Source organism: Temnothorax nylanderi, unplaced genomic scaffold (genome assembly GCF_030848795.1).
Source record: "Temnothorax nylanderi isolate EJ_2023f unplaced genomic scaffold, tnyl_v1.0 TNYL_tig0306_pilon, whole genome shotgun sequence".
Classification (NCBI taxonomy): Eukaryota; Metazoa; Arthropoda; class Insecta; order Hymenoptera; family Formicidae; genus Temnothorax; species Temnothorax nylanderi.
This window is the reverse complement of record NW_027249368.1, coordinates 133,896-147,464: the sequence shown is the minus strand read 5'-3', so window position 1 is coordinate 147,464 and position 13,569 is coordinate 133,896. Positions and strand designations below refer to the sequence as shown.

The 13,569-nt window shown below is 32.0% G+C and overlaps 5 non-coding genes across 5 annotated transcripts; 2 read left to right on the top strand and 3 right to left on the bottom strand.

The window, feature by feature from the left end:
- Positions 1–1,251: 1,251 nt before the first annotated feature.
- On the bottom strand, positions 1,252–1,323 carry Trnap-cgg (transfer RNA proline (anticodon CGG)). The gene has a single exon. It is a non-coding gene; the product is annotated as a tRNA-Pro (tRNA).
- A 578-nt stretch (positions 1,324–1,901) lies between these two features.
- Positions 1,902–1,973, top strand: Trnap-agg (transfer RNA proline (anticodon AGG)). The gene has a single exon. It is a non-coding gene; the product is annotated as a tRNA-Pro (tRNA).
- Positions 1,974–4,161: 2,188 nt separating this feature from the next.
- On the bottom strand, positions 4,162–4,235 carry Trnat-agu (transfer RNA threonine (anticodon AGU)). The gene has a single exon. It is a non-coding gene; the product is annotated as a tRNA-Thr (tRNA).
- A 312-nt stretch (positions 4,236–4,547) lies between these two features.
- Trnaa-agc (transfer RNA alanine (anticodon AGC)) lies at positions 4,548–4,620 on the bottom strand. Its single transcript has one exon. It is a non-coding gene; the product is annotated as a tRNA-Ala (tRNA).
- Positions 4,621–6,314: 1,694 nt separating this feature from the next.
- Positions 6,315–6,435, top strand: LOC139780936 (U5 spliceosomal RNA). The gene has a single exon (XR_011720384.1). It is a non-coding gene; the product is annotated as a U5 spliceosomal RNA (small nuclear RNA).
- Positions 6,436–13,569: the final 7,134 nt, after the last annotated feature.

Below are 13,569 nucleotides of genomic sequence, written 5' to 3'. Positions count from 1 at the left end.
GAATACGTATAAAATTGTGATGTTCTTGCATTTTCAGAAAATCCATAGAAAAAAAACTCGTCAACTTCTGTAAATCAGTTTGTATAGCCTCGATATATTTTCTCTTAATTGCATATTCTCATACCTTCTTTTTCTTCTTTAAAGCAATAAAAATAGACTCTATAGCAGAAGAGCGCTTGTTTTACTGCAAAGAACCACTCACAACATTACGCTTTATACAATCTTCGACTGATTGCGCGTTAAGTTGTTCTTTCATAAAACATAAAATGTCCAAGACTTTTACTACATGCCTTCTTCTTTTCCTTTCTTCTTTTTTCTATTTTGCCAAAAACGGAAAGCTTATCCGATTTTAAGATACTATTGATTTTTCATAATTTGTGATTTTTGTCCAATTACTACCTGCAGTTTTAACGATAACTCTACTGTGAGCGCAATGATGACTCAAGAAACTATCCATATTAAAGATTATAAGAAGAGACTTTAATTCTTTCATCAATGTACATCATTGTAGTAAAAATTGTTATATTTAAAATTAATACAATTAAAGATTTATTCACGAATTATATGACACATATTGATTTAAAGTTTTATTTTTAGATATCAATGATGACTTATATAACTTTATAATTTATAATTTACGATTAATTTATCGAAATTATCTATTAAGCAATACAAGAAACAATTTGCGTTTCACTTTTATTTATATTTTACAGCATAAATAAATTTCTCGTATAACTGCTGTGATATCAATTTTGGATAACGTTAGATAATTGAACACAATTCTATATAAAAACTTTTAATTACTACTACTCATTAAATACACAAAACTATACATAAAATAATTTTAATATATTTAAATCAATATAATTAGTTAATTTTAATAAATTTTTCCGCACTTATTTTATTTTTTTTATTTAAATATAAAAATAATGGAAAATTCAGATTATATTTGATTCTAAGATAACGTTAGATTAATTAAACACAGTTCTATATTACTACGCATCTGTATTACTACGCATTAAAGAAATACCATATATAAAGTAAGTTTTATTGTATTAAAAAAATTAATATAATTAACTAATTTTTTTAATGAAACTTTTTCGCAATTATTATTATTTCTAATATAAGTAAATAAAAGATCCATTCCGTTCGATTATTTTCTCTTTGACGTTACAGTTCGAAGCAATCGGCTTAAGTATCATTGACTTTCAATGGGAATATAAAAAAATAAAGTGAAAAAGAAAGAATTGCGGGCTCGTCCGGGATTTGAACCCGGGACCTCTCGCACCCGAAGCGAGAATCATACCCCTAGACCAACGAGCCTTATGAAAACTTTTTCATTCTTGATGTCCCACATGGTCGTAATCAAGATGAGACGAAATTAACACATAAAGAAGTTATTTATCTAATAAAAAATACTTAATGTAATTGAAGTCGTTACATGCGTGACATTGGCTATCTGCCATATCTTTTGTTTGAATGGTGAATCGTATCATGAAACATTCAATTCTTTATCTTCCTCACAGTGTGTCCATTATTTGTTCTATTCGTAAAACATACGTTTTTCTTTTATTGTTAAGAAAATTTTCTTGTTTTTTCGTTACTTTACCTGACATTTTTATTTTTAAAGTACATTTTATAAAAAAGTAATGATATTTTATATTATATTAAACATAATTATATATTTTGATTTTCGATTTGTTAGTTCTTTGAATTTATTAGATATTTTGATTTCAATTTGCTCAGACTCTTAGATAAGAGACTTTAAAATACATTTAAACATCTATAATAATTTAGCCTATTATTGTACATGAAACGAGTCACATGTTCAATATATGATTGACTGATATTTGATAAACCGGAAGGGGTCAACCGTTACGGAAGCAGCCAGTTCTCGACATGGCTCGTTGGTCTAGGGGTATGATTCTCGCTTAGGGTGCGAGAGGTCCCGGGTTCAAATCCCGGACGAGCCCGTCTTTTTGTTAATCCAACTGGTTTCTCAGTGACCCACTTTCGCGACTTTCAATTTGGCAGTCCGCTGCTGCAAGTGTTATATATGACACACATCACATTCCACGATCGATGAAATACGTCAAGTTAAATTTTTTTTCAGTTTCCGTGGTATAGATTAATTTTTGTCATGTACGCCAAGCAAAATAAAGGCAACAAATATGAAATATTGAAGTGTACTGCTTGTAAATTCGAGAAAACTAATATATATATATATATATATATATATATATATATATATCAATATTAGTTTTGCTAAGATTTTTATTTAAATATTTAAGTTTTAATCGTTTACAATAAACATTGTTTATAATTAATACAAGATTTAGAAGCCAAAGATTAATTTCTATTTAAATAGAAAGAGAGAGTAGAAAAGCAATACAAATAGAAAGCAGAAGACGAGGATTTTGTGTCACTTTCAAATTCCCTGTTTAAAATTGCCTGAGACTACTTTAATCCTTTTTTTCCCGTTAAATAATTATTGCGTAATATGTTATAATACACTTGTTTGTCTTGAACTATTACGATTAAGGATTAGGAGCAGAGGGGAATTGTTAAACAAAAAAAGTAAAAAATTGCTTTTTTTAATTTATACTCTTCGTACTTAAACTTTTACATATATTTATAAGTAGTTTGTACAAGACGGTATGCAAATTATGCAAATAATAATTTGAATAGGATAGATTAGTAATTAATAATTAAACAAGAATAAAATACAATAAAGTGACTTACGTAATATCCAAAGTGCTTCTAAAAACACAAGATGTTCCTGGTAACATTAAATTAGACCTTCACTTTTTCTTTCGTCAAGGTTTGATCATGACAATCACTTTGTTCACGGTCACACTTTTTTAAACCAAGAAATATGATTACGTGAGTGGTTTTTAATCTATTTAGATCTAACAGGATATATAAAATATAGTAGCATCGTAAAAGCATAAATAATTATTGTAATATATCCATTTAAAAAATTTATTTTGCATAAGTGTTTGCATAACATATTCACACGTAATACAATACTTACCTTACTCTATTACTCTTGTATAATAAAGCATCTATTAATTCTAAAAATTCTCGAGCGTACAGTAAATTCGACACACTTGTTGTGCAGGTTTTAGGAATTTTTTAAAATGTTTTGTTAATTATTTTTCATAAAAAATTATTTATATTCATTTGTTCATATTCATTGCTTATATAACAGATATTGTTTCAATATTTTTGAAGATTACATATGTGAAAAATATTTTAATAATTATTAACTTCTACAAGAAATATTATGTCAGCAATAATAGTTCACTTTCTTTATTATCATCAGACTTTTCAGTTGCACTCAATAAGTGTATCACGAGACTGTCTGCATAAAATATAATATTTTTAAAAAGCTGTATAAAATGTGGCCATGAACGAAATGAATAAAGTGATTATTATGGCCAATTGTTTCTTATGCTGCCTGCTCCCCCAGTCTTTATTTTAATTATTTTACCGTAATTACAATTTTACAATTGGTGCATGACCGTAATTACAATTTTTATATCATTTTGAATTAATTAAAATCATTTTATTAAAGACCGAATACAAATCAGATAGCGATATATTGACAGCAATTGTTATGCCAGATATTTTTTAATAATAATAGAAAGCTATGCAGCCACTAGTAATGTAATCTCTCTTATCTTTTTATCAATTATTAACTACTTTAATTCGCTAATAAGAAATATATGATAATTATTATCCTACTCATCGCCTTTTATAATTATAAAAAAATAAGAAATTATATAATACAGAATAAAGAATAAAAGAATTAAAACAAAATTTCTGCGTGTACAAAGTATATTAATTTATTGAATTTATGTTTACTTTTAGTAATTGTTTCACTTAATTCTTCAGCGAGTTTATAGCTCTGTTTTATTTAGCTGAACTTCTTGCACAGTTCATCTTTTCTCTTTTTCTCTCCAGTGTGAAAAGAAAAAGAGGATAAAGAACCGTACAAGAAATTCAGCTAAAAAGAACAGGCCTTATCTATGCAATAAATAGCTAATTCAAGAATACAAATAATACGCAAATAACGCACATTACATATCATATATTAATACTTAAAAACTTATCAATATGAATAAAAAAAATAAAAACAGTATCCCCTTGACGGGATTGAGGCCCCGGAGGGATTCGAACCCTCGATCTCCTGTTTACTAGACAGGCGCTTTAACCAACTAAGCCACGGCGCCTACGTGACGTGAGAACGTTGTTGCTACATAGAAAAAGTTGACGCATGCTTTTACAAGACTAGTATGTAAAATCTCTAAATAATTAATTTAGATATCAATATATTCCGAATTATACCGCATTATTCCTGATAAACGTTTTATTTAAGCCATCGATTGTTAAGACTTCTCTGATGAAAGTATAAAAAGATATATTTTCGTATCAAGGAAGAGTAGATTAAAAAAAATTTTTAAGAATATTTCTCTAATAACTGTTGTTCTCGTCTTCCTTTCTCGTTGCAACAAGTTTTCGCAAAAGCAGCAAAAAAATAAACCTGGAGGCGCCGGGTATCGATCCCGGTACCTCTCGCATGCTAAGCGAGCGCTCTACCATCTGAGCTACGCCCCCTTCGAGATTGGGTACTCGCACATTAAGTACAAAGGTCAGCAAAATGCTTGATATATTGAATAATCCACATTAATTAAAAATATTAAAAATTAAGCTAAAAGAGCATACAAATATTAATTGTAAAAGTTTAAACACAAATCAAGGATTTAAAATTTTTTGTGCAGTCATATTTATATGCAAAATAAAATAAAACAGATTCATAAACTAAATGTTAACAGAATGCTTAATTATCTTAACTTAATACACTTATATAATGAGAACAATTAAAAAGAATTTAATTAAAATTGTACAAACATTCTGAGATTTTGTAATTTATCATATTATTGAACATTGTAATAAATAACGAATTGAATCGTAAGAACTACGCGCGAAAATATGTATCTGCAGATACACATCAAATAGCTTCAAGGACTTCATACTACGCTTTTATGTGCAAAGATTAGGGCAAACGAAATTTAGCAAAAACTTTTTCGGTGCGCAGTCAGCAGTAATTCACGAGAACGGGACAGGGCGAAGTGGGAAATTCGCGGTAGCGGCAGAAAATTGGATCCTTGTGATGCCGTGTTACTTTTATTAGATACCATTTACTACAGGTTTACGTTCTACCGGTGCACAGACATTCCTAAGGCTTCGACAATAGATTGGTCGTTCTGCTACTAACTTCGATTGATATTTTCATTTCTACAAGAGACAACAAAATTCTGTAATGCTCATTTCTGAAATAAATTTCAGTACACGAAATAGAAAATAATTTTACAAAGATTTTTATACACGACAAAATCTCTCTCTCCAGAATTAGATTTAAAAGAAAAATTTTTTATACCACACATTTAGGTATAAAATAAATTAAATTATATTTAAAATTATTTAACGGAATTAATTATATTATGTCACATATATTTAATATGCATAGTACAGCTATGGATATACACGTATTTCTAAAATGCTAAAATGATTAATTGTAAAATATCAAGCGACAACCGAGTGAAGCTGTCGGCTACGTTAAAACGTAAGAAGTACGTGCCATATTAAGGCATAGGCTGATTGTGAGTGGACTATTGCCGCTGAGAGCGGCAAATTTCAGAAAGAATTTTAAAAAGAACTTTTACTGCTAAATTATTGATGAATTTTCCGTATTATAGAATATAGAAAAAAAAAACATTTTAACTTCTACTTATTATCAACTTTTTAAATCTATACTTATTATATCCTTCAATTTTTGTATTTTGTTGCGCTTTTTTGGTTATTTATGTACCTATGTACTTCAGCCAAAATAAAAAAAGGATTTCTTAAAACAAAATCTCGAGAGAAAATTAATTTTTAAAATTATGAATTTTGTAAAATTTTATGGGCACTTGATAAGGAGGCCATAAAATATGTAATAATAATATATATAATAATAATGATAATTTTAGCACTTTTTCATGATCTAATATAACTCCTAAAAGAAATTTTATCCAGATGACATCACATCTTATAAAAGAGCGCTCGAAATATTTTAGCTCATGGGCGCAAAACCGGTTAATGCGGCACTGCCAGGAAGATAAACCGGAATAACAACCCCGCGCGGCCCGCGCGGCCCGCGCAACCCGCGCTTCTGCGCTAATACTTATAGCGGCCACTAGATGGCTCGCTTTCTCGTAAGTAAAATTCAACACCGTATACTATAATAAGACGAGCCGGAGAACGTTTCGGCACTCTGGTTTCCCTTCAATTCACGCATAAATCTTTCGCCTTTTACTAAAGATTTCCGTGGAGGGGAACAATTGATGAGTCTATAGACTAATTTTTTGTGTGCCCAACGCAAGTTGGGTCAGAAATTAAATACAAACATAAGAAACTTTTCTACTCTTATAAGAGCCGGTGAACCGGTCCTTGTAGCACAATGCACATATGCACAATATTTATCGAAACTGTAAAATTTTCGCGAGCTCCTTGTTCCTTCCTTTAGAAATATCTCAAAATTTATTTATTCCTTTTCGTTACCTTTTTCTAGAAAGATTTATTCACACTTAATATTCTTACGATATCATTTCCTATTTTTAACATAATAAAATGATAAATAGGAAGATTTCTAACACCTTTGTTGTGCCATTATGAAAGCGTTATAATGCTTCCTCGGATATTATGCAAAATAATAATATAAAAAACTTGTCGAGAGAGATGATACGTACACACACAAGTAGAAATTCAATATCATTAAAATATCATTTCAGATGCATATATATGGCAGTGACTGGCAAAGTTGGCTTCTCTGGAACTTTTTACTCAGATTTAATAAATAAATTAAATATTACAAATTATTGTTGATTTTTTATTAATAACGCGAGCCAGAGGTATATTAATAGAATCTATAATCCGAATCGTTCGCTTTGCGATAATCTCTACTTACAGTTAACGTATAAATTACAACAGTAATTGCCTCTCTTTTATGAATTTTATTTTATAAAATTACCTTTCTAGTTATTTATTAGCCATTTAATTATAAATTAAATTAGAACTTTAAACGTAGCGCGCGCGCGCACATACATATAACTTTTTATTCCTATTTTAAGTTTGGACGATGCATAAATTAATTGTAAACAGAAGAACTAGGAATATGGCAATTTCAATCAAATTCCAATAAACTAAATTGGTGATCAATTCAATCAGCAGAAATGCTTACAGCAAAATTTCTAACTATATCACTCTCTAATCTAATCTTACTTTTTATATATTATATCAAACAATGAAATATTTATAAGTTAATTATAAGTTAATAATTCGTTGAAGTCAACGATTAATCAAAAATACTTATTCCAAAGTAAAGAAGATCCAGTCTTTTTAAATAGAAAAAGTCATTATTTAAATATCTCATTATTCTAAAACTCCTCCACGCGAACTATTCCTGCGAATATCTATATAAATCGTGAATGACAGAACACAATTATGCAAAAAGTAAAGAAAATTACTGTGGGATACTAGGATGGATATATATTATATCTTCTCACATTGAAAGCTAATTATAAAATATTAATTCGGAATAATTAAAAAATATTGATCGTAAAATGTAGGGAGAGGAGAGGATGAGTCCAGAAAAAATACTAAAATGTCTATGAAGACCGAAATTACATCGCCTGCCCGTTCGAAATTGACTTTTCGCTCGCGCTAAGCGAACTATATATCCGGACGAAAAATCCGTGATGTTTTGAGTCACCTATATAAACAATAATATATCCGAAATGTAACGTTCTATTATCAATTCCAATGGTTCGTTTACAATAAAAATAATGCGATTGCACAGCTGAGAAATTTATAAACTATAAGTGACATCTCTCGATCAATGCTCATATTAGTCGTGTTACTCAGTCACGTCAGATGGCGTCACGTACCCTAAAATAATTCGTATTCTACATTGCTAGTACCAAAGAGAAACACAAAACGATTCAACGCGCCGCGGCGCGTTGATTCAGAACGCGAGGACGCGATCACTCCGCATTAATTTTACGTTAAAAATGCGCAACAAGCGCGATTTCTGCCGGGAGTGCTGATTAGAATGACGCGCAAAAACGCTAAAACGTAAACGATTATCGCGAATCTTCACGAACGTGACCATATTCCATCTGCCGCAATTGACGCTGCTTCGTGATTCGAAATGGTTACGGTGCCGGTGAGTACAGATTCCGATGCTACAGGTATACGCGAAAATAATCCTTCTGGTCTTTCGAGAGAATCGAAGCGATTGACATGTAAAGACAGCATATCGGAAATTGCATTCGAATTGTCGTAACGATATTACGTGTGCATTTAATGCAAAATCTGCCACTAGATATGGGCTGCGTTCGGAAACGTCACCCGGGTACACACGGGTATACTCTCTTCTCCTTCTAACTCGCTGAGATAGAAAGAGAAGGGAGTATACTCGTGTGCACTCGGGTGACGTTTTCGAACGCAGCCATGGTATATCCGATATCGTGTCCATATATAGAATCCGTCAATTCCATCAAGTGAATTTAACTTACGTAGTCGTAGCATTGTTTGTATACAATGAATTTACATGCGTGATTAATTGAGATATTTACACGTGACTTAATTGAATATACAATAAAATGCAAAAATGCTTCTTCTCTATTTTAACGTAATTTTTTTTTAATATGCGATATTAATTTAGTACCGAAATTCTAAAGCAATTGATAAAAAATGTATTATTTCTTAATCAAGATCATATATTTCTATCAACTTCATACAATTTTAACTTCATTAAGATTCTGATTATTATCAAACATTATAGTAGAGCTTCATATAGATATACAGCGATAATTTATTGAATAGTGATTCACATTAAATTATGTATGAAACTTATTAATTTTATTTGTGTATAAAAATTTTTGTAAACAAAATAATGCGTAACGCAAAAATAAGAAACTTGCAATAAATTCCCAATTGTTTCAAACAAATGCAATACTGTGTATTATCGCGGGTGATAAAACAAGCGTTCTCCGCATAGTTATCTCTCGTACTGCAAGATGGCAAAAGAGGTTCAGTTATTCGTACGAACCCTTAATTAAAGTGAAATGAACCTCGTATTAAACACAAAATTAGCTTAATATTTTATATAAATATTAATATAAATTTTTCTAAAGAATTAGAGATTATTTACACATATTCGGCATTTTTTATATTAATCTTTATGACATTATCTCAAATTATCAGAGAAAGTAATTCGTATCTTTGCCGGAAATTTATTTGGAAAGCGCTGTGGCTTTTTATTCGTCAATTATATGAACAGGAACATATTTTTTAAATTAATAAGTAAAAATATTCACATTAATTATTCCGTCCATTCAAATTTCTACCATCGAGACGTGGAAGTAACTAAATTTATAAAATAGCAGTCACTGAAAAATTTGATAATATTTTTCATGTCCAATTAACAAGTAATTTAATATTTCGCAAGACCATATACATCTTCTAAAATCTATATTACAGCTCGTTAAAAAGATTCTCCTCCCGTAATGTAATCTTGGGCATATTAATTAATCGAGCATCGAGCGAGAAAAATTTCGTTTTCGTGAAAAGTGATACACGAATTAGATTAGACTGACAACAAGTATAATTTAAAAAAAAACGACAAGAACTGCTGGTTTCGGCTGACAAGATACGTGCGAGAGGATGAGCCCGCGGTACACCTCGATGTCCCTAGCAGCAGGGGGCTCCCTCGATTGAAAAAGGGACAACCGATAACGGTATGAAGGGTAGATGAAATGGAGGTTCGTTTACCCCTGGTATGGAAGAGTCACCCCGTCCTCATCGATCCTCATCCTCCGTCTTCTCTCCACAGTCGTCTCTCTCCGGTGCGCTTCTCTCCCCCTCCCGCCCCCCCCCGTTTCCCCAACATCCCCTCGTATTTTCCCTCAACTGCCGTCACTGCTTCCATCTCTCTGTCTCCCTCTCTCCCCGCCTCTCTCTCTTCGTCGCTCCTCGTCGCTATCCTCTCTATCCTCCAACGTTCACCCTTTAAGCCTTCGCCCGCGTTCTTCCCCATCCCACCGCGTTCTCTTCCCTTTTCGCCCTCACCGCCGCGCGCTGCCTTGTCAGCCTCGCGAAGAAATTCACTTTCGCGAAAAAAAAAAGGGAAAAAGGCACGAAAAATCGATGCGCCACGCCGATTGGCCGCGCTCGGCCGGGCTCGCGTCTGCATTCGTTCGCGGCCTGCTCATGGGCGTGGCTTAAAGATGAGCTCTCGCTGTGTCATCGCTTATATTGATCCTACACTACCCGGTGTGTACGCAGCACCCACCGACGCTACACCCACACACACACACGAAGAGCTCACACGGCTGCGTCGGCCTCGCTCGCGATGCGTCCACGGGCGCGCGATGCATCCACAGGCGAGATCGCGAGCGTGCACACGGTCGGGGTGCACATAGCACCGCGGCACCTGCGTGTATTACAAGGGATGTATACGGGGTGGTCTGAAAAAGATGGGATCCGGCATCGATCGTCTCATCCGGCTTAATTTTAATGACTTCGCATGTTTGTCATTATTAGCATTAAATGTCATGTTTATGTCATCTATGAGTGATGTCTATAAGAGAGTTTCAAATCACATCTTCTATTATATATTAAAATACTCTCATTTTTTATTTGTGATCAGAAGACTTGACAATCCGTGTATCTGTAAACTAATCAGTCGCGTTTATAGCATCAACAATTGAACTCACCACAATTATCTTTACCTTCTGAATAACATATCGACTGACGAACTCGTAATTCTTCCATTCTCTACGAAAATTTAATTGGATATATATCCTGAGTTTCTTTCAATTATTTATTTTAACAAAATAATATAATCTTAATAATATAAGCATAGGCATTGGCTTCCTCTTTATAATATTAGGATTAAATTTTGCAAAGATAAAATAATTTCTGTTTGTAATAGAACTTTTATGCCATTCTATCGCTAAAAAGAATTTAATTTTGCTTAAAAATGCTTATTATCGATGCCCATCTCTTCTGGATCACCCTGTATACGCACACATATGCGTGCAATGTGTTACGTATAGAGAAATTATGAATATACACGCGACGTGACATTCGCGTATTTGCATAATGGATACGCGAGCATGTGTCGCACGTTAAAATGCCTGACAAGGTTCTTCGCGAAGAACAGGAAAGAATCGTGCTAATTTAATTCGTTCTAGGAAAGAGATTCTTATACGCGAATTTCGCGCGTATATTTTTTTCATAATCCGGATTTATTCGCAGCTAATTTTCCAAAGTAATTGACAAGAATATAACATGGTTGTTTGTGCCTAGAACGATACATATATTTACTGAGATGTTCTTTTTATTTTATATGCGACAAAATTAACAATTCTAGAAGAACAATTCTAAAAACTTGTACGATAAAATTTCAGAAAATCGTGGCGAAGATATAGATGTTCCTTAAGTACCTAAGTGTGCAAATTTATGATAAAATTATGGAGACTAAGAATGTGTTTTACATAATAATATTATTATATACTTTATTATTTTACGTAATTATTTTACATTACTATCACTTTAATATTTTACATAAATATATCTATTATTTAATTATAAAATATAACATAAAAACATAAATTGACGCTTATTATAGAAACAATTTTTACTTTCTTGCAAAAGGCTCTATTATTGTTACCGATCATTACTTCTGTCATGATAGTAATAATAAAAAGTAAAATAAGGTGCAAAATGCTTTACATAAAACAAAGACGAAATAATACGCTGAGAATGCGCACGAAAAGAGAATTTCTGGTGGTGAATAAATCTTTGATTGAATCCTGAATTATCGAATTGCGGAATTTCGAGGTCGATAGAAACGAAGACTCTCCTGCGCGAGAGAAATCCGTGATTAATTTATCTGCTAGGTACTCGCCTCATAATGGACGACATATATATATTTGGGTTAATGGTGCCAGTTGGTTTGATGCCAGGATCCGGATATCCATATATGTATATGTATATGTCATAAGAATTACGAGGATAAGAGTGCCAGTCATATATTTTCGAGAACTTCACATGAGCGCGATAACATGGCAAACACACGTGGCTTACTTTACTTGATTCGATAAATTACCGATTACGAGAAAAATGATCGTCAGCAATTAGAATCTATTAGCTTATTAAGTCTCCAACAGCATTTTAAGTTACAAATAAAGTAACAAATTAATTCTTTTGTTTATATTTAAACAGATTTCAGAAAACTTTAATAAATTAATATATTATATTTTTGCAAATCGGCTTTAGAATTATATAATTTTTTGCATTTAGATATGCAAATGCTTATTGAAAATATAATAGAATATTTCTACATTTAAAAAATTTCTTACGTTCTAATAATATCTTTTAATCAACGATTAATTATTGGAAATATATTGTGTATACATAATTGTTATGTATTTTTGTACTCTTGATGAGAAACACTCCTCACCAACGTAGGAAAATATTATGTTGATTATTCATTAATAGTAATAAAGTTCACTTACAAAAATACATTTCGGCTTCATGCTGTACGCTTCCAGCTCAGCACCACGTTACGCTACGCTACTCTCTCTGAACTCTCCGTTCCAAAAAAGAAAGACAAAAACGCATAGTTCTCCGCTACTCATTTTTATCGGAAGGCGCTTTTAAAATGCGCGCCGTGTAATGTAAGAGTTACCTGTTCACAACAATAATGTATATAAATATATAGAAATTTATGATGATTGATTCTTTTAATTCCAAAGTGGTACATATAGGGCCTTCTAGGAGGTTCAGTAATCGCTTTAATTCTAATAAATTTATGCATATTTCTAATTTTCCAAATAAGGATAAGTTCGCTACATTTTGACATTTTATATGGATCCATATATTTATTATTTTATAATCTATTTTCCATGTTTCTAGCAAAAAATCCATCAATATTGTCCGGAAGTAGCATTTGGAAACGGATGCTATTCAAATATGCTTTTCTGATGATCGATTCATTGAGACTTGACTAAGACTGACGGAGTGTTAAAAACAATTAAAATAAACTTTATATAAATATGCGCATATAAATATCAACGTTGTGAAAGAACCGTAGAAATTGAGTGTTTCCAATGCGTCGAGCAAGATTAGATTTAATCTTACTTGCGATTCGAGGCGACTACCAACGAAAAGATAAACGAATAATGTAATTGGCTTAAAATCCACTGATATGTACTTCTTCCATCACCTGATAATTATTTCATTAGGAGAGAATTTTCTCTGGATTAAAGCTAGGTCAATATGATTTTTTGTCCAGTGATAATGCTTGTCAATATCGTTCCGCGACGCGGCAACGCGAGTTAGACTTACTGCCGCGAGGAACGAAGTTATGGATAAGTCAGTCACGATCAAGACAGCGGAGCTTTATACGACACATAATAAACATTCTTGGCAACGAACTGTCTCGAACAAACTTTT